The sequence below is a fragment of the Schistocerca piceifrons genome, chromosome 3 (genome assembly GCF_021461385.2).
Source record: "Schistocerca piceifrons isolate TAMUIC-IGC-003096 chromosome 3, iqSchPice1.1, whole genome shotgun sequence".
NCBI lineage: Eukaryota > Metazoa > Arthropoda > Insecta > Orthoptera > Acrididae > Schistocerca > Schistocerca piceifrons.
This window is the reverse complement of record NC_060140.1, coordinates 417,041,214-417,063,185: the sequence shown is the minus strand read 5'-3', so window position 1 is coordinate 417,063,185 and position 21,972 is coordinate 417,041,214. Positions and strand designations below refer to the sequence as shown.

Sequence of the window (21,972 nt, the reverse complement as noted above, 5' to 3'; positions counted from 1 at the left end):
ACACCACACAGCCATCCATCTGCGTGCTGTGCATTACTGTGCCGTATGAGCCCCTGACTGGCAGAGCCCTCCGGGCTTAATGTCAGCCATGGGCTCTGGCGGAGATATCGATGTTTGCTGTGCATCATCTGCCTCCATATCGTCTGCCCAATCACCAAGAGACGATTGTGATGTGGTTGGGGGCTGGTCGCTTTCACAGGAGCCCACATTTTGGGAGTCGACGCAATGCGCCTCGTTTTCTGGGCCACCAGATTGAGGAGAGTGTTCCTTGTCTTCAGGCACCTTCTGGTGAATGATGCCACTGGAGTCCGTTGCAATTGTGGGCGAGTCAACGAAGTCGATGTCGCTTCACATCCCTGTCCTGTTCTTCAGCTGACAATCGCCTCTTCTTGTGTTGCTTGGGTGATTTTTGCTTTCGGGTCCGAGATTCGACATCCACTGGAGGACGGGGCTCGACACAGTCTCGGTCGCTAGGAACCCCTGTGTCTGATCCCGACAGTGACGATGGCTGGGTGCCCACGACGCTGCGGTGGGCAGAGGCTGTAGGAACCTCTGCACCGCTGGGCTGCGGCGTCGTCGACGGCGCTGACTCTCCAACGGAGCTGGCAGCGGCTTGAGGAGGTAGCAGGTTTTGATCATCCATCACATCATGTCGTGCCGCCTCCACATATGTTAACGGGAGAGAGGTCATAGTGGATCGTTGGGGGAGTTCATTGCGGGGCACCTGAACGAGGCGGCGCTGCAGACACTCAGTTCTAACATGGCCCTCCTGGCCGCAGCCCGAGCAGGTCCTCGATTGTCCATCATATATAACAATTGCGCGGCAGCCACCAACGAAAAAATATGATGGAACGTGCTTCTTAAGTTCTATGCGCGCTTGTCGTACCCCGTTAAGGACAGGGTACGTTTCGAATGTGTTCCATTTCTCCTCTGTGCGGCTCAGAACTGTGCCGTATGGCCGCAGCGCATCAACGACTAGGTTGGCAGGAACTTCGAACGGTAGTTCAAAGATGCGCACGGTACGCACCCCCAGACCAGCATGGTCAACCACGCTCACGTTACCGTCTGCGTGACAGAAGCAAAAGCCGTTTGCAGATTGTTGGAGTAATCTGTCGCAGGCCGCTTCATCAATCAGTTTGAGGTACACTGTGCTGGTTACAATAGATGAATTCCTATCAGTTCTTGTGGTTCTATGTGCATGATGTCTCGTAGAAACCGTTCAATTTCATGGGCCTTCGGTCTCGTGTACGATGCGTTGAACGTTAGTTTGATTGTAGCTTTTGGATATGAGAACGCCATGTCGGGTCGGTACTGGTACTATACGGCAATACAACGACGCGACCGCGCGCTAGCGGGTAAACAACAACACCTGCGGAGCACTGCCCGGCGCGCCGAGCCCGTCCGCACGGTAACACCGCTGAAAGCCGACTATAATCAGGTTTATTTTGTAGTGTGGGAGTGAGCTCCACGTGGGATCCGAAGCACGGACCCCACGGGGGTGCCCGGCATGCGCCACATGCCAGGGCAGAGGTGGAGGCTAGTGTTCGGAAGTCTGAAAATTCCAGCGCCGACCGGGGATAGAACCCCGGCCCGGCTGGGGCGAATAGCCCATTCAGCTACCGGGAGCGGACTCTGTCCTGATTGATTGTATTTGACTGAAAAAAGAAAATGAATAAAATTACACCACTTTTGTATGCTGACCAACATTAATCACTCATGCAAAATTCCATATATTGTCAACATTCCAGATAATTTTGCAACTAAAGACCTGCACTGTATAATACAAATAACATATCAAAACTTTATTCAATAGTAAAGACAAATTGCAACCCTTGGTGAACAGTGCGAATAGGTGTACATTCGTCACTCAGGCAGAACTGTGGCAATTAAACTACGTGAACATGAGAGGGGCTGGCTTTTAGGGAAGAAATACTCGACCTTTACAGATCACGTTTTAGCAGAAAATATCTTGGGAAATATCAGCTACCTTTATTTAACGAAGTGAAAGAAATGAAGAAGGTCTCTCTCATTGACGATCTTTGATCCGTGATTGGTCCTCTTGATTTTCCGTGATTCAAGCTGCACGTAACGTAAACGCTACAGGCAACGTAAGTACACTTTAACCAGGCCGTTATCTACTACAGAACAACATGAATACTAATAGATTAACTCAGATGTGGTTTATTACATGAGACGCAGTGCAGTTTGTGTGAGTTGATTTCGGAGTGATTGTTATTACTATTATGCCATTTTGTCGCTACGCAATTCCGTGTTATATTACATAATGAGCAACACCTACGTCAACCTTCCAGTATTTCCTTCAATACCTTCAGTATTTTCTTTCTTTCTAAATTCAATTTCTCATTCTGTGGACGTGCTGTGCCAGTGTGCTGCTCTGCGAGACGTTACCATCTGTAGCTAGCAGCGAGCAATATTGTCGATCCACACTCCATTACTCTCAGACAAAGATCTGCCAAGTATAACGAACCACTCACCAGAGACGCAAATAACCAAAAAGATAAAATAAAAAATATCAAAACTCCTATAAATAGACATGCGAGAATATTGAAACCTCACAACCGTGATAGATGCAGGTATTTCATTTACCTTAGTTCAGGTGTTGGCTGGCAGCTGGTTGGGCCCTTTCTGTAAGAAATTAATGTGTCTTTCTGGAGCTAGATACACATACTTTGGTTCAGGTCCATACTTCGTGATGGCTCGCGGAGGATGAGGTATTCTGGTAATTTCCAAGAATGTTTGTCTATCGGAGCCGCGAGCCCCAAAAGGTAGATATCGAACTTGCGATTCTAAATCGACCACGTGTCTGTGGTGGCGGGAGCTATGAGCAGTGTTTACAGTGATCACTAATGCAATGACAAAAGAGGAATGTTGACTAAAATACTTGTAACTAGAAAGGAACTGACTTACCTCACTCGTCACCACAGTCGCGCGATCGATTTACAGTCGCAAGTTCGATATCTATCGTTTGGGGCACGCTTCTTCGACAGGCCAACGTTCTTGGAAATTAACCATATTCTTTATGTTTCTTCGAGTGATTGATTTCCCCTTTTATCAATACCGTTTTACGCTATACCTCGCAATCAGTTATAGTAATAATGTCTGATCTGTTCCGTATTTTCAGCTTCGCTCTACCAGTATTTCACTTTGTCGCTTATTTACTTCAGGCCCACTTTTTTACTTATGTTTATGATTTGTCACGTTGTCCACTTTTTGTTCGCCTTTCTCATTTAAATTATTATGTGTGGTGTAGTTTTATTTTAGACCATTGAAACTCTTTAAAGCCTGACAATTGTTTAGTCCTAGTTAAGATATTTTCTTATCATCAAGGTCAAGCGGTGTAGATCTTTTAGGTCTTTCAATTTATTGTAGATATGGCTACTTGACTACTGGTGTTAGCCATTATCATGCCGATGTTTATGCGTTTTAATTTGTTAAATGACGTCGTTTTCGTTTTTAAGAACGTGGTTTTTCTTACTGCTTTATCTACACCTCTGTGTATCTGTAATTTAGCAAGTATCAGACATATATTTACAGTGTTTTTCAATGCAAATGCATAGATTTGTTGTTTTACGCTGGCGCCTCAACTGTGTGTGTGCGCTTTGGCATTCGCATCATAGGCTGCCAATGTATTTCTAGCGTCTAGCACTGACAAATACTGTCCTCACAGTGTGTACTAGAGTGTCTTAACATACTTTCAGGTGCTGGAGCATTATTAATGAAGATATCATTAATGAAGCTCATTTTACGTCTCGACTGGAGAGACATTGATGGTTTCAGTTGCTATGTCAAATGGCGGATGCGAGCTAACTAAGCATTTTATGGCGCTCTGCGGCTAACTGTTGTCTTAGTTTGTCCCGTACAATTACGTATTTAATGACGTTGATGTCGACGGGACGTTAAACCCTAAACTTACTTCATTCATTTATATGTATGTTTTCTGGAATATACAGGGTGAAAAATTATTTAAACCGACAAAAAGTGAGAATTTGCATGGGAGACCGAAACAAATATTTTTCGCTAATGTATTTTCCTGTGAGGGTTCTTTAAACTTTGGGAGATTGCATGGGACAATGAACACACTTTTTTTACTGTGTTTTTCTATGAGGACGAAAGGTAAAGCCAAAAGTTTTAATTCTTTATTACCAAGAGACAACAACAGTAACACAACTAATTACTTTACTTTAGTAGAAGTTCAAAAATGCCTCCATTTCTTGTAAACAGAGGTTACAGCGGTGGGTAATGTTTTGTATGACACGGCCAAAGACTGCAGGAATGTCCTTAATTCCTCCTGTTAGTGCTACTACTCCGGCAACCAGATGTTCTTATGATTCAAAAGCGGTTTTGTAAACAGGGTGCACATCTCTCGTCACACAAAAAAATCCATAGCGGTCAAATGAGGTAATCAAGTAGACTATGGTACGGGACCACAACTGCTAATCCATTTTTCTGGAAACTGTCGGTTCAAGAATCGACGGAGAGGACGACTGAAATGTGCCGGTACTCCGTCATGTTGGAAACGCAAGCATTGTCTTCTAGCGAGTGACACGTCATCCAGCAACTCTGGCAACGCTCTGGCGAGGAAATTGTAAAACGACTGTCATATAATGGCCTAGGTAGGAGATAAGGCCCAATCAAACAGTCACCAACAACATCTGCCGCCACATACACGTAGAACCACAATTAATGACCACGAGTAAATGTGGCATGTGGATTAACCTCACTCAGAACATGCGAATTATGGATGTTGAAGAGGGATGAAATGAAGGATGCATCTGACATGCATTACAGGTACCACCGCGAAAATTGTTTTTTGAGTGGATGGTCATATGGTTCCAGGTCGTGCACACGCGGTAAGTGAAATGGAATAGCAACTGCTCAAGGAGGACGCTTCTTACATTCTTCTGACTCGTTCCCATGTTTTGTTTAATTGCACGAGTGCTAAGAGCGATTACGATCTCTACTGGATTAAACAAATGGTCGCAGGTAATTGTGATGTCAAAGAAAAACGTTTATTTTGCTGTCCCGTGCAGATAATTTTCACCCTATACACATATCTCATTTTATAGTTGGATCTCCATAAGGTGTGTCGAAATCATACTGCTATGAGCACATAATTGTCATGTTATGTGGGCGGGCATTTTAACATTCTAACGTGGCAGTTTTAGACTGTGGGGAGGGGGGCGCATTGAACTACGGTTGCGTAAAATATCTGTAGAGGTCGAGCCAGGTCTACCACGTTTTGACACTGCTAACCGCTGCATACAGTATTTCTGTGGCCATTACGTTGATTTGTGTTGTTTGTTGCTCTTTGTTTTCTCTCCTGTTTTGGAATGAGCGAGAGGACTAATCGTGTTCTAGGCAGGGGTCGACTGCGACCCCCAAATACGGCAATGCGAATGCTTCATATCTTTTCTTGCTTCCATTCTATTATCTCGTTTGATACATAACTGGAAACCCTGTGCACACACCAACAACATTCTTAGCCCAGAAAATGGCGATCAGACAGATGCGCCCCGTCACTTCGTGAAGGTCGTTGTTCAGGTGTCTCGAAATTCTAACTCAACTAGCCCTGTCATATTACTAGCAACTGAGGATTTCAAGATCAACAGCATGGGACTTGTTGTTGACCATATTGACACATGAAGAGGAAACTTCACATTCATTCAGTGAGTTCTAGACGGGAAAACAATACGCACCTGAATAACAGTTGGAACTGAACAGGCAGCTATGGACTTTCGGCATTTGTTGTTTTCAAAAGGCTTCCAGCAGAACTGAAAAAATGGGTGCTTAACTCCAATTATTCAAATTCAAGTCAAAAGGCTTTCTTGTGAGGCACTCCTGTTCTGTAAAAGAGTTGCTCGCAGTAGTTGATAACATTTCTCTGTAATGTGTTATTTATTCGTATACTCTCTCATATTTTTTCGTGTCTCATTAATTATTTAGTTATTTTGTTCCTAAATTTTCTAATCTGCAGTCAGTACTAATTCCATGACCAAGTAGCTTTAGGTTGCATTGCCCCATTGAACCCTATAGATGAGTAAAGAAATAAAATAAATATTTGTACCTCAAGCGTTAGTTTATGATAACTGACGGACACCGGTCACGCAATAAATATTTTAACAGAAGTTTCGGTGGTCTATATATTACTGGTCATCGCCTATTACGTTATTAGTTTGCGTTGTTTGTTGGTTGTTCGTCAAAGAGAAACTCAGCAGAATTAGGTGGTGCCTATCTGGAATTTTGAACCCGTTTCAGTGCCGGTGTGTGTTAGACGTGCTGTTAAACAATAATAATAATAAAAAGATACGTGGCAAAATGGCTTACGTAAGCTGTGAAATAAGCTTATCTAAAAGTAGAGGTCATTCTCTAGATTGTTCTTCGTTTGTACATTGGTACTGTGGTTATTTCTTCTTCAGTGGTGGTTACCTGTTTAACTGCTAAGTTTCAGGTCTTTGGACTGTAGCGTTACAATACGTGAAGGACCCGGACGTTAATCGTTGTATCCAAGTACTTACGTGAAAAACAATGTGTCTGATATATTAGATCTGTGCTAACAACGATTCTATAAGGTGGAATAAATTTTGACAAAGCGAAAAATAGTCAACCTGAATCGCGGGTCCTAATGGAAGTGAGCAACAGAAACAAAGTAACTGCGAAGTAACTTCTTCGATCTGTGTTCCAGTTGAAAAGCACTTGTCATCGCATGTAAAAAAAAAAATTCATATCTCTTCCTTACACCAAATACGCCGATTACTTCCTGGTCTGTCCTTTGCTGCAAGTTTCAAAAACACTAGCTCAGGGTACCTTTATCTGTTTTTAAGATTTATTTCAGTATCCCACTATCCTCTCTCATACCCTTCACACATTTTTGTCTGGCTTGGTGCTATATAGCACTTTTCAGCAGGCTGCTCGAGATACTCGTATATCGGATTCATAACACAACTATCTTCTTTATGTCACTTTCTGGATCACTGAACCGGAAGCAGTACGAATCATTATATTATTGAGAAATTTTGTTGAAACCATGAGCAACCATGTGTGAAGGACAGGGATTCTCAGTCTCCTCTTGCTCATTTAGACTTACAACGCCTCAACTACTGTGACATCTCTCTCTCTCTCTCTCTCTCTCTCTCTCTCTCTCTCTCTCTCTCTCTTTCTCTCTCACTGGTTAATATTATAATACCGTAAATATCGCTTCAAGTAAACGACCGTATCTGTTGATAATAGTGTAGCGTTTGTATAATGTTGTCTCAAAAATAGAATTTTGTTTCAGTAATAAAAGTTTTAAAAACGTTCTGTATGTACGAAGAAATATAAAACTGACCATTGTAGATAGGGAATTTAACTCGGTTGGAAGGTGTTCATATTTACCAAGTATCGTATCAGTGAACATAAAAGATTGCAGATTGTAGCTCTTTAATGCATCGCAGGAAAATTCAAGGTGTCATACAGGCATTTCAATCCCTTTCTCTTGACTCGCTACTGTTAGAGTCGTCTCGTTCCCCGGAGTTACGGAGAGGTCTGTTGAAGCCAATGTCTTGGAAGCCGTTTCCTGGGAACCGACCGCCAAAGCCGCTGTTGCCAGGAAGCTGCTGACCGAAGCCATTGTTACCCGGGAATGGCTGAACGAAGCCGTTGTTACCAGGAAATAGCTGACCGAAGCCGTTGCTGCTAGGGTACTGCTGACCGAAGCCATTGCCCGGGAATCCAGCGCCGAAGCCTAGGTAACCCTGTCCGAAACCAGACCCCGGCAAGGCCTGACTCAGTCCTTCATTCACAGGAAATCCAGAGACGAAGCCACCATTTCCAGGGACCCCGGAGTTGATACCAGCATTTCCCGGACGACCATTTGATTTGGTCGGCGAGGGAGTGCACAAGCGACTGCCAATACCGCGGCCAGGACCTGCGTAGAGGACGAAACATCTCCATGAAAGCATACACTCAACTCCAGAATACACAAGATGATCCAAAAAGTCGTGTCCCATAGCAAAAGTATACATTGGTGATTTGATAGTCTTGACCCAAAGGACGAAATCGTATTCAGGTATGTAAGAGGAATGGTAATTCGAAGCAAAAGAAGTATAGTGAACATGGCATTTAATCTAAAGAGCTATGAGTTCTTCTTCACCTTCAAATGGCTCTGAGCACTGTGGTCATCAGTCCCCTATAACTTAGAACTACTTAAACCTAACTAACCTAAGGACATCACACACATCCATGCCCGAGGCAGGATTCGACCCTGCGACCGTAGCAGTCGCGCGGTTCCGGACTGCGTGCCTAGAACCGCTAGACCACCGCGGCCGGCTCTTCACCTTCGATACTGTGAAACAAATATCTTCTTCTGCAAGCTCTTTGCTTTCCATATTTTGACTATGTGTAGTACAGACTAAAAGAAGGAAAAAATATCCGGCAAACATTGGTTCGAAAATGTATACCTTCAGAGTTATGAACACTTGTTCATCTTCGTTACTGTGAAACACGCATCTTCCACTAAATAAATGCTCGTAGGTCTTAAGGTACACACTTTAGAGCACATGCCTATTGACATTTTTTTCTTTGTTTTGGTCCACATTACCTCCTCCCAAAACATGGAAATTAAAGAGTCTTCAATAGTATAGATTCATTTCACAACATCGAAAATGAATCAGTCCTCGTAGCTCTTAAGGTATGAATTTTAGAGCCCATGTTTATTCAGACTATTTCGCTTCGAATGATAGTTCCTGTCGCATCGCTGAACACGACTTCGTCCTATGTGCCACGACTATTGTATCACCAATGTAGGCTTTGTCCTGAGTGAAAGGGGTTTGTACTCAGGAATGAAACAACAGGTAGCAGACAGAAGTGAAAGAATAATAAATAAATACATCCCAACTGTTGAACCAACCTTTCGTAAAATTGCGGCATAACATACCGGGTGATCAAAATGTCGATATAAATTTGAAAAATTGATAAACCACGGAATAATGTAGATAGAGAGGTAAAAATTGACACACATGCTTGCAATGACATGGGGTTTTATTAGAACTAAAAAAAACACCCCATATTGCTAGACGCGTAAAAGATCTCTTGCGCGCGTCGTTTGGTGATGATCGTGTGCTCAGCCGCCACTTTCGTCATGCTTGGCGTCCCAGGTCCTCAGACCTCAGTCCGTGCGATTATTGGCTTTGGGGTTACCTCAAGTCGCAAGTGTATCGTGATCGATCGACATCTCTAAGGATGCTGAAAGACAACATCTGATGCCAATGCCTCGCCATAACTCCGAACGTGCTTTACAGTGCTGTTCACAACATTATTCCTCGACTACAGCTATTGTTGAGGAATGATGGTGGACATATTGAGCATTTCCTGTAAATAACATCATCTTTGCTTTGTCTTACTTTGTTATGCTAATTATAGCTATTCTGATCAGATGAAGCGCCATCTCTCGGATATTTTTTTAACTATTGTATTTTTTTGGTTCTACTAAAACCCCATGTCATTCCAAGCATGTGTGTCAATTTGTACCTCTCTATCTACATTATTCCATGATTTATTCAGTTTCCAAATTTATACTGACTTTTTGATCACCCGGCAGTTCAATAGCTCTACGAGGAGAGCAACGCTGCTTGTAGTAGCTGTTCAAAGACACTGATGTGTGAATAAATGAAATATTTCGTTATAGTCGAATGTAGCTCTTTTTTCACTCGTTAATGATATCGTTTTAGTACTAAACAACTTCACATACGTTTTTCATAATCAGTTTTTGAAGGAATATTTTGCTGGCGGGTCCGTAGCTGATAAAATATTTGTTTTGGAAACAGTCTGCTCGCGGTTTTAATTCCTCTGGTCTCATCAGTAAACATCTTAGCTGCACTGTAGAGCCGATCTCATCGTGTATGTGGAGATGTATCTTTAGGAAATGTCTTTATGAACTACGTAGTTTACGTCATTCTCAGCCAAGAAAAACGTCGCGCACATTAGTTCATGGTAAGTACCCCTCCACTCCTCTATAAATTCTGCCCTTTTTATTCTGTATACGTAAGTAGTCGTAGACGCTATACACGGCATCCACAAACGACTGTTTGCTCTTCGTCTACTTTGGCCCCATATACACTCTTTCACTTTGTCATATGTGTATAGTACATTACTAACAATATTTTCGTTTAATGTTACCGGATGTTCAGTACTTGAAGAAAACCGGTTGCCAATGTGAAGAAGTCTACAGTAGACAGTAAGAAAAAAATATTTCAGTAATTCAGCTGTCAGTTGTTGCCCCATTTGGCAGTATTTCAATCCCTCACAAAATAGAAAATGTTAGACCACTTCATGTGTTTATTTATGTAATTTCTTTCAGGCCATTATGTCTGTGAAGACTGGATAAGATTAACAATTTTTATCCTCTTTGCATGTAGCAGCGGGAGATTCAGGGTGCGCAAAACAAAATTGGCCCGGAAAATATTTTCTTGCGTGGAATCGTCCCTTACTAATGGAAATCACAGAAGATGCTGGAAATGGCCGCCGTTAATATTACTCCACTGCTGTGCTCGATTTACCACTGTCACGTACTTGTAGCAATTCTGCCTGAGCGATAGCATTACAGCGTTTCAATGTTCTGCTCATGCGTCACTTGATGGTAGAAATCTGCGAAGGACAGTACTTCTACTTATGGCATGTATCGGTTAGAAAAATGGTATGTTATGACTTTGAATTTTAATTTGATGTAACTATGTTTTACTGTCAGTTTTTTCGTTTGTTAAAGCAGTTGTTGTTTATGCCCTGTCTGTTGTGTTTATTTTAGCACCGATGATGACTGACATCATACGAAATCGATTTGCAACAAGATAAATAAATTCTGTTCCCGTGACTGGTTGCTACATTCTTTATCATTTTATATTTTCTGATGTTCGAACGCTTTTCGAATAATTACGGTTCTTTTCGCTACAACGCTCCTTGCGCGACATTTTTCCACTAATTTTTGCATTGCAGACTTTGATGAAAGTTTTGTCACAACACTCCCAGCCTTAAATTATAACGCAAACAGTTCCACACACGTTGTCATCGAATTGTGCATCACATAACACTCGACAATGAACACGCGTTGTTTTATTGTGATCGTCATTTTGTGCTACATTCATATAAATACATTTTCTCCTCTCACTCATTCAAACGTAACGGTACATCGGAGTAATCAGGATAGAGTATGCGTGAAATGGGCATGTACAAACATGTGACAGCAATTTATTCGTGCGTCGATTTCAGTTTCCAGCGGTTTTTGCGACGTGTTCTTCTCTTGTTCATTGATATGGATCAGTCCTAAATTCGAGGCCAGTTTTATTTCGTCAGTCTGTAGAAGATTTTTAAAACGTAAATATTCCAACGATGGAATTGCCTCCAGTGAATAATTAGAAAATAATAAAGGAAACAAACCTAAAATAGAAATCCATCAAAGATATTCACTATATCTCGCTTACGTTTCAGAACGATATTCGGATGTATCAAATTCCGTTCTTGTTGCATGTCTTACAACACAAACAGCATTTCGAAGTAGGTGCTGCAAGCAGAATCTTTGTTACTATGGGCGCTTTGTCTTATACTCGTTCTGTCTTCCGTAGTGGCCAACTACTTTAAACTGTAAATTCCAGGGTTAAACTGAGAGAAACCGCTCACTATAAAAAGTATCGATGGCGGTTTGTGGCTGTCCTATAAACTTAACTTCGTTAGAATAAGTTTAAGACGTCTAATGGGGCATGATGGTAGTCGTCTTTCCCTGAACTTGCATGTAAAAGAAACAGGACTGTAAGTCTTAAAAATTGGTAATAATGTGCAATGTCTACGGGTTTTATACGTAAATGTAAATTCAGAACACGTTTGATTTTCCGAAAACGGCAGTGACTTCTAGAATGGTCTTAGGCATCAGAAACTTCTTTCCACAATAAGTATTTCCCCTTTTATGTGCTAATCGAAATTACCATAAACTCTGTCTCATGGTATTTAGGTATTTTCTTAAAACACGCTCAAACATTCTTGGGCAAAAGCGCCGCTGGGACACTTACCAGAAGAGTCCTCATGTTGCTGCGAGGCTGTTTCGTTTTTTCACACTAGTGGAGAATCGTTAAGCGAGCCTTATATACAATGCTCGCTCGTTTAGCATCAGTGTAACACCACTTTGCGTGACGTACGCGACAGTTGACCTTCGTTCATGCAACATTCTGTACCTCCAGCCTTACGGTACGACGCAGTGAACACAACAGTATTCTATTGGCACAAATAAAGCGTGTTTGATTGGTGCGCAGCTAAATGGAAAATTCTGATAGTACCTGTGTATAATTAAGGCGTGTTTATTATCGTACAGACCAAAACAGAAATTTTCGGAAGTAGTTTTCCGAGAATATCTCTCTCATTAATGCTTCGTTCTGTCACTTAGTAGGAGATTAACTGCTACTTTCATAGAATAGGAAGTTACAATAAACGTCCTTCGGGTGTTACCGACCGGAATGAAATGACGCTCTTAATCTGGTGGAACGGAGTTCGAAGTCCCGTCAGGACATCCAGATGCAGGTCTCCGGCGGTGAATGCAAAGACAATGCCTTGATTTCTCTTGTAGATATATTGTTTTCATTAATTCATTCACAGAGTTCCATATAGAACTTCAGAAATTTGGAACTAGGCAAGATAGTGTAAGAAGTTGTTGGAAACTGCTTTAATAATTAACTATCGTTAAACTACTACAAATCATTTGTGTTTACTCAAGCTAAAATTAAAATGGTTAAATTAACAGGAAACTCCGCTATTGCTTCTCCATCAGTTAAATAGTTTCGGTTGGTGTATTATTGCTAATGGCTACGTCGCCATATTAATATTTACCGCAAGAAAACACGTAACTGGATGCCACTCGAACAGAAGCCTGTTTACAATGCACATGTCTACTGCTCATACAGGTTAGGCCTATATGAATCTTCACTTCTTCAGTATAGTTAGTATGATAACACTGGTCTCCAAAAAAATTAAAGTTGTCCCTATCTCTTCCGAAATAGTCAATTCCAACCAAATTGAGGTCGAAGAACAAGAATAAGACACCAGAAATTTTTTTGTTAGCTCCCGGTTGATTGAAATATATGGACCTTCTCCGTTTGGTCTCTTTAAATACTCACTTAAGCGTTTCTGTTTTCTTTTTAGGCTTTAGTGCCTCAATCTGTAAAAACGGAACCTTTATAGGATCGCTTTGTTGTCCGTCTATGTATCTGTCCGTCTGCCCGACTAGTTAGAACCCTTTTTCTGAGGAACGTGCAGAAGTATCAAGTACAAATTCATGTCACATATTAATCTCTGTGATTCCTTGGCAGTGTGAAAATTTTAAGCTTCTACGGCAATGCATCAAAAAATACGTTCATTTATGTCACGTATTTTGATACTCGAATGTCATTCGTCAAAGCCCGTAGGGTACTTCCCATAGATCTAGAGTCATGAAATTTGGCAAGAAGGAAGGTTTCACCGAAAAATTAAAAAATGCAATAATTGTCAATTTTTAATTATATAACAAGAACAAATGTTTTAGTCATTTTTTGTCCGTCTGTCTGTCTGCCCGGTTGTCAAGACCCCTCTTTCTCGTGAAGAGGTTGGCGTATCAAATTAAAATATATGTTACTTACTTGGGTCTATGCTCACTTGGCGGTGTAAAAAATTTAAGCTTTTAGGTCAATTCAATCAAAAATTCGAGCCTTTATGTCACTTATTTTGATACTCACAAATTCACTCTTCAATGCTTGTTGAGTACTACCCGTTGACGTAGAATCGTGAAATTTGACAAGAAGCAATTTCACTGTACAAAAGAGTAAAAATATCCGAAATTGTTAAAACGTAATTATATCACATAAAAATATCTTTTTGTCATTAAAACATACATTGCAATCACCATGTGTCAAAAGCATAAAGGGCGGACCTTACTGCATGCAAGCATAAAATGTAAGGTATAGTCATGTTTTAGTAAGTAAATAAAAATGTTTTATTAAATGTTCTGTATCTACATATATAAACTAAAGTCCCCTGCTCGCTTCTTTTTATTTGTCCAGGCTAGTCTAAGGAACCACTGTAGAGATTTTGATACCGTCTCGGAATTCCCGGACCGATATATTGCCAGTATCAGTATCGAAAACAGATAAAAATCGTTGAGATTCTGGATTCCCAGGATGGATACACTATGATATATTTATAATTAAGTTTGCACGGAATCCTCAGGTTTTTTTTTTTTCATTTGTAATCTACTTTTGGGGCAACTCTTTTGGCATACCAAGAACAGTCTTTAAGAATAGATGACGTCCACTTGCCCCAATATGTTCTTCCCATAGCTGAAATGTCTTGAGCGAAACGCTCTCCATGCTCATCACTCATAGCGCCACAATTGCTTGAAAAGAAGTCCACACGTGAGTCCAAAAAGTGGATCTTGAGCAACATATTACAGCCTACCTCTTGGTATGTCCTCGGAAGTTCATTTACAGCTAGACTGTAATTTTCAGCTCTTTGTTTCCCAAAGAAATTGTGAACAACATATTTGAAGTTTTCCCAAACTGATTTACCTTTCCCTTCAATAACCGTACGAAATGTTTCATTCTTAAACAGTTCTCAAATCTGTGGTCCAACGAAGATTCCCTCTTTGATCTTAGCATCGCTGGGATGTGGTAACTTTTGCTTCTAGATATTGAAGCTTTTCCTTCCCAATTCATCAATTTCACTAAACTCTGCATAAGTCCAAACTTAATGAGTGAAGGTGGCAATAAGACTTTATCACGAAACACTAAGAGAGTGTACTGAATTCTCTTTATCCAAGGATCCATTATTTTCCTTTCAGGCCATATTTTTCGTGTGTAGTTTGATCTCCTGTGACGACTGTTACACTCGCAAAAGAAACAGCAACACTTGGTTTATCCTAACTGCATTTCAAGTATGTTAGCAATAAACTCCAGATAGGCACATTTCTGCCATTGATGGACTTCATAATTTAATTTTTCAAGACGTAATTTTACACTTTCATAGCTCTCCTGCATATGTACACCGTGTTCTACCTGGAACAGACGGCTGTGGGTTTCTGTTGTGAAACGAAACAGCTTGAAAGCTTAACTTAGAGAAGTCAATGAAAATTCTCCAGTCCTCCATTCTTAAAGATGCCATCAGGTCATTCACATCACTATAAGCTACTAGACTGTTTTCCATTTCAAAGATGACGTTGTCTATTTTTCGATGTATACGTGCCGATAGTTTCACATATTTTGCCAGAAGAGTACGCTGCTGAATCCTGGAGCCAAGGCGCTCGACCTTCCTTTTTGATAACTCCAGATTATGAATTAACCCTAGGACGCCTAAAGGGGGGGGGGGGGGGTTCGTTGAACCCACCATTTTTTTATGTCCCCTGATTTTGCCCAAGTAACTTTCATACTATATATTCCCTTTGGGTTATTGTTTGTTGACTATTTTCTGAAACATTAGTGTCAATATATTTTATAGAAAATCCTGCTTTGAAAGAAAAAAATAAATAAACTTATTATGGTCCACAAACACCCCCCCCCCCTCCTTAGGCTTCCATGATATAGAAAATTTCCCTTAGTAGTATTTCATATTTCTTATCGCTACAAAAATACAAGTTCGTTTCTTGTTGGTTGGTATTCTTGATATTCACAACAATCAGTTTACTTTCAGAGGAAGTGATTGTTGATGTCAGTCAGCTGTTATTTATCTTGTAAACTTGCAGTGAGTTAGTGCAGTTCCCTACTGTTCACATCCAGACTTAGAAATGACTAAAAGAATACGTGACTCGTCTTTAGAAAAAGTTCTGAATGAAATTTTAGATGAAGATTCTGACTCTGGGAATGAAAGTGAGTATGAGGATGGTGTTATGGAGTATGATTCAGATCTGGAAAGTGATGTGGATGTTAGAGAAGATGAAGATAGCGCAGCTTCAGGCAGTGACCATCAGGATGTTATTGTGGCCAAGTCTGGGAGAAGGTACGTAACCACAAAGCCTAGAATTCCTCTGAGGTTTCTTTCTAATATAATAAGAGAGCAGGCAGGAGTAACTCCAGCTGGTGTTTTCCATTCACATGGAGAAGCATTGAAGTTACTTCTTACGCCTGACATCATGGATGTTATAGTAAAACATTCAAATGTAGAGACAGTTAGGCGAAATGTTACTTTGACTAATGAGAAAGAATTGTATGCCTTTATAGGATTCCTGATACTTATGGGGGCAAATAAGGACAATTCTGTCAGTGTACACGATCTTTTGTCAGACCTAATGGGTTGGCCAGTTTACAAGGGTATTATGGCAAGAGAACGTTTCAAGGAACTTATTGCAATCATAAGATTTGATGACAAAAGTACCCGCCAGCTAAGAATGAAGCAGACAAGTTCACAGCAATCCTTGATATTTTCAACAAAGTGAATGATAGGTTTCCACTGCTGTATAAACCAGGGGTCTACCTCACCACTGATGAGATGCTCAGCTTGTTTAGAGGGCGCTGGAACTAGTGAAATTGCAGGTAGAAGAAAGAAGTGCCGATGCAAGAGGCTTATCTAACCAAATTGTACAATCAATGGAGACTATTCTACAAAAGAAAATCAAAGAAGTGACAACAGAAGCACGTCGGCCTCCTGTAGGGAAAGGTCGGTGCCATATTTGTGTAAGACAAGCTAAAACGAAGAAGCAGAAGTACAACAATCTAAGTAAACCAAAACAGTATTGTGGACAGTGTCATAAACATGTGTGTAACACACTTTCGGAAAAAATTGTGAAGTGTGTCTCTTGCCTTTCAGTTGAGGACTCAGAGTGGTCTATTGTATATGAACACATCTGTATTTTGTATTGTAATACGTCAATTTTTTATTCACTCAATCCAATGTTTATAACAATTAACAACATTTATAAGCCGATGCCTTAGTTAAAATACTTAAACCATTTTGAAAGTTGTAATTTTTCGTCAGTAAACTTCTTTAATACCTGTGGGTTCACCAACCACCCCCCCACCCCCCCACCCCCCACCCCCCCACACACACACACACTTAGGCATCCAAGTTAGAAAAAATGGCTTGGGCGTCCTAGGGTTAAATCATTAAGCTCTTCTTGAGAAGTTTTATGTGTCCTGTTGCTTGAGATCGATTCTGGTGTATAATCTGGATCTTGCTGTAAGGACTCACGATGACATCTTTATATTGAACTTTATCGGTTTACTTGCCGTGTTTATGTTTTATACACTACGGAGCTGCGCAAAGATCCCTGTACAGATTATCTCTCGTTTCTAACTTTTACATACAAATGATTGACACTCAGGATTATTTAAAGAAACTGTCAGTACATGTAATCATTTAATAAATTTCCCGTTGTATACTTTCACTTTGGCACAGCATTTCTAATTTCATTTTAAAAATGTGACTCACTCTTGAGTTATTTCAGGTAGTAAGATGCTACACTAGAAAAGTCATGGTTTTCCGCTTTCTCAGGGACCGCTATATGTCAGAAAACGTCCATCATACGGTCCGTAAATGGAGGTGTATTTATTTTATTTTACTCTTTTGTAGCTATGTTTTGTTGTAGCCTTCAGTGCGAAGACTACTTTCGTACTGCTATACACCGAGGGAGGTGGCGCGGTGGTTAGCACACTGGACTCGCGTCCGGCCACCCTGATTTAAGTTTTCCGTGGTTTCCCTAAATCGCTTCAGGCAAATACCGTGATGGTTCCTTTGAAAAGGCACGGCCGACTTCCTTCCCCATCCTTCCCTAATCCGATGGGACCGATGACCTCACTGTTTGGTCCCTTCCCCACAACCAACCAACCGTACTACTATACGAGCTAACAGATCTGCTCATGTCTTTTCATCGTTGTCCTTAGTATTTCTTTTTTCAATCGATTCGCGTAAAACTACTAAATGTGTCTCTCAAAAACATATCTTCAAAACAAAGTTATTGCAATTCACTGTTGTAATACATAGATTTTTTTTCATTTCCTTATCCAGTATTCCAGAGTATTTCACTTTCTATAGATTTTATATCATATGTAGTTATTGCATAAGACGGCCAGTTACGTGCTTGCTTTCATATTCTCGGTGTCCTCGTCTTGATATAAAATACTTCTGTATACGCGAGTATTGGGACAGGGCCGGCACCATTCCAAAATACCGAATGTATCCGGCACGTGTTGCCTCTCTAGTCGTTATTACCGTAGCGGGTTGCGACATAGAGAGAGTCCATTCCAAAGCATCGTTAGTAGACAACAACAAGGTCGCACGCAGTGTATCCGGCAAGTGTTGACTCTCTAGTCGTTATTACCGGCGCGGGGTTGTGACATAGAGAGAGAAACCCTTTCTGGAACTCGAACCCTGCTCCTCCTGGGTGGAAAGGCCAAGTGATCCCACCTAACACAATTAAACCACCAGACACACATGGAATTGATGGGAAATTAAAAATGCCGGAGCCCTTTCTCGGACTCGAACCCTGGTGCTCCTGGACGGAATGCTCAAGTGCACCCCCAACACATGAAACCTGTCTAGATGCGGGAGAGGAAGGTTAGGTTAGTGTACTTTATTTATTTTGGTCGAGAAACTGACACAAAGATCGATCCTAATTGCGTAATTAATCACAAAGATAGATCCTAATTACACAACTATATGCAAAGCACTACAGAAGGACGGCATAAAATCGCAATACGCCGCGAAAACTGACGATACCATACAACTGCTGTTATCCTGCCAAGAAAAAAATTCGCAGAACCACTCGAAACCAGCGACAGAAACATCGAAACTCTACCCTACACCTACAAGCTGCCAGAGTCTATATTAGCTAACTTAGAGACGAGTGTATTTCCTGCTTTTCATGTATGCGTGTTTCTACTGCATTACAGAGAAGTTATTATCAGAGTTTTTTTTTCTTTGTATACGTCTACGGCATTGCATGTTTCGAATTCTTTAAGTTCAATGGGCTCCATGTACAATTAATCTTAAATAGAGTGATGGTAGTACTGCTGTCTGGACGCTTCCATATGAGGTCTACTTTTTTCGTATTTGATCTTCGTGGTCCTTATGCGCAATTAATGTTAGTTGCAGTAGAGTCGTTTGGTAGTTACCTTGAAATGAGGGTCTCTAAATTTTGTGTTTACAGTTCCTAGGAAAGAACACCGTCCTCCAAGGACTTCTGTTTGAGTTCTGAAAGCAGCTCCATCGCACTTACAGGTAACAAATCTAGAAGCCATTCGCCGAAATTCTTCAACATGACCTAGAACGGATCAATCCTACCAGTGAAGTAAGCAGGACGATAGTAATACTTCACCTGAAAGTTACTGGTTTATTATTCCTACTCATCAGCATTAACTTGCATTTTTTCCGCATTTAAGGCTAGCGACCATTCATCACACCAAATGGAAATTTTGTCTAAATCGTCTTGTGTCCTCCTACAGTCACTCAGCTTTGATGACTTATCGTAGACCGCTGCATCGTCGGCAGACTACTGACCCGCCAAATCATTTAAGTATAAAGAGAACAGCAGCTATCCAATTGCACTGGGCTGCATATTGGATAGAGCCACTCTCTTATCTCTGAGCCTGTTACATATGCTCGTGCCTTCGTTAACGGGCTGCGATGGGAGATCGTGTCATATACCTTCCTGAAATCTAGAATACGTAATCCACCTGTTACCTTCCTTTATAGTTCTAGATATATCACGTGAAATAAAGGCATGCCGAGTTTTGAACGAATGATGCTTTCTAAAATCAAGCTGATTCATCAACATAAACAGCTTAGCCTCAAGAATGTTTATTATATTCGAACTGAGAATACCTACAAAGATTCGGGAGCAGTCCGAAGTTAGGGATATTGGTCTGTAATTTTGCGGTCTGTTCCTTCATCTTTCTTGCATACTGGAGTGACCCGCGCTTTCTTTCTTTCCTTTATACCATTCGTTTCGATCTTCGTGTTGGACGAGAAAGAAAGAGAGAGGGAGAGAGAGAGAGGCGGGGTGATGGACCAATTCCCTGGAGTACTCCTTCTAAAATCTAACAGGAATGCCATCCGGACCAGATGATTTGTCTGTTTTTCAAATCTTGACGGTGCTTCCTTATGTCAGTTACACATCTTCCATACGGGGGTCCGTCCGAAGGTCAAGATACTGCATGTTTGTACGGTTTTCATGCTTGAACGATGTCTTAAACGTGAAATTTTAAACTTAGGTTTGGCTTTTGCTATCTTCAACTGCCGCACCAGACGTGTCAACAAGGAACTGAATGGAATCCTTAGACTCGCTTACCGATTTTACACACGGCCTGAAAGTTCTCGGCTCCCTGCCAAATCTTTTGCTAAGTTGTGACGATGGCAGTTACGTGCTTCACGCATTAATATTTCGGCAGCAGGCTAATGACTTACGAGGCCTCGATTCAATCTATTAAACGTGCTTGATTCGATTATTCTATTCCCTACAGCTTACAGCCATGAAATATCGGTCAAATTATACATCATCTTCGTTTTCCATTAATGTCGATGGTACTTCATTCCTAAATATACGGCTTACAAGTAGTATTGTTTAGTGCTCGTCGCAGTTATGAGTACCGGTAACTACAAGCGAGGTTCATTACAAAAGCGATTCATTACAAAAGCGATACCGTCTGACTCGAAATAGCCAGGTATCTATGACAGGGTATGCTAATACACAGAAAATTCGGTGCATAACTGATTCTTTGTCTATGTGATGCACAAAACTAATTTCATTTTGTTTTGATGTTATTTATTTATTTATTGATTTTAGTTTCAGAAGCTATCCCCGATATCTCCGCATCGCCGTCGCCACTACCATCACTGCCAAGATGGTACTTACTTCCGGAGGAGGGCTATGGAAAAGATGATAATGATGACGATGATGATGATGTAATATTTATCTGTGAAATAATAAATATCGACTAAAAGCACTACATATTTTGGAACACAACCTACGAGCAGCTTAGAGACAGAAGTGATGACACTTTCTGCGGGACCTGACCATCATTTTGCAGAACAATGCTCAAGCACGTAGAGTGCAAACTGTTACTGATTTGTTTGACTGATGGGACTGCTGAGTGCTGTACCACCTACTGAGGTCCCCTGACGTAAGTCCTCGTGAGTTCAACTCGATTTCTGACTGAAGGAAACACTTCACGGCATTTGCTTGACGACTGCTGCAACTCATCGATTAACAGGCCGCGCCACTCGAACTGTCGACACATGTGACACTGCTAAGAGCATCACTGGCAAGGGTTATAAACTATGCTGGGGACTACTTTGAAGGTCAATAAAACTTTGAAAGACATATTTATTTTCTACGAGCTGTAAGTAAATAGTTTCCACTGTTAAATTTACAATCGTCGTATATAAACTCTCTCCTAGTATCCACCATCTTCTACAAGACGAGTCCCTTACAACAGAGTATACGACAGAGGTGCATGTGTGTTTGATGCTTTAGAAATACGCAATGTGTTGCCTCTACAGTTGCTAAATTCATCATAGCATCCACAGTGAGTAAATGATACACTGTCACTGTTGCGGCCAAAGATGCCAATACAGAGATAGAATGTATTGTACTTAAACTGCCAACAGCCTTGTTCAGTCTATTTCAGTAATGTCCAGCCTCGTACCTATCCATATATCCTCAATTTACACTATAACTTTGATGCCACTGGCTGATCTCCATGACAGCAGCAATATCTCCCTCCCTGTAATACTATTACTTGGAGTGCAATAAGACTCTCTTCACCAACTGTTCGGTGTTGTAATCAAGGAAGAAATTAACCGCATATTTACCTTCTCAGAGGAACCGAAAGTATAGGACCACTCGGATTACGTTTCGCAGACTCATCCATCATTCAATTTTATTTCGTTTGGCTCCCATACAGCTCAGCTGATGACGCCATTCTTACATGCTCTCCGTCCCACTCAGCAACTTGTGTGATGAAGACGCTCGATCTGCTC

General features: G+C 41.1%; 1 protein-coding gene and 1 long non-coding RNA gene across 2 annotated transcripts in view; one reads left to right on the top strand and one right to left on the bottom strand.

Annotated features, from left to right (window-relative positions):
* LOC124788704 (LIM domain only protein 3-like) overlaps positions 1–21,972 on the top strand; it is a 339,539-nt gene that overhangs the window by 79,757 nt on the left and 237,810 nt on the right. The gene's annotated exons all lie outside the window — the stretch shown is intronic.
* LOC124789595 lies at positions 7,421–12,107 on the bottom strand. Its single transcript, XR_007016142.1, has 2 exons — positions 12,054–12,107; positions 7,421–7,924 (listed from the first exon to the last, which is right to left on the bottom strand). It is a non-coding gene; the product is annotated as an uncharacterized LOC124789595 (long non-coding RNA).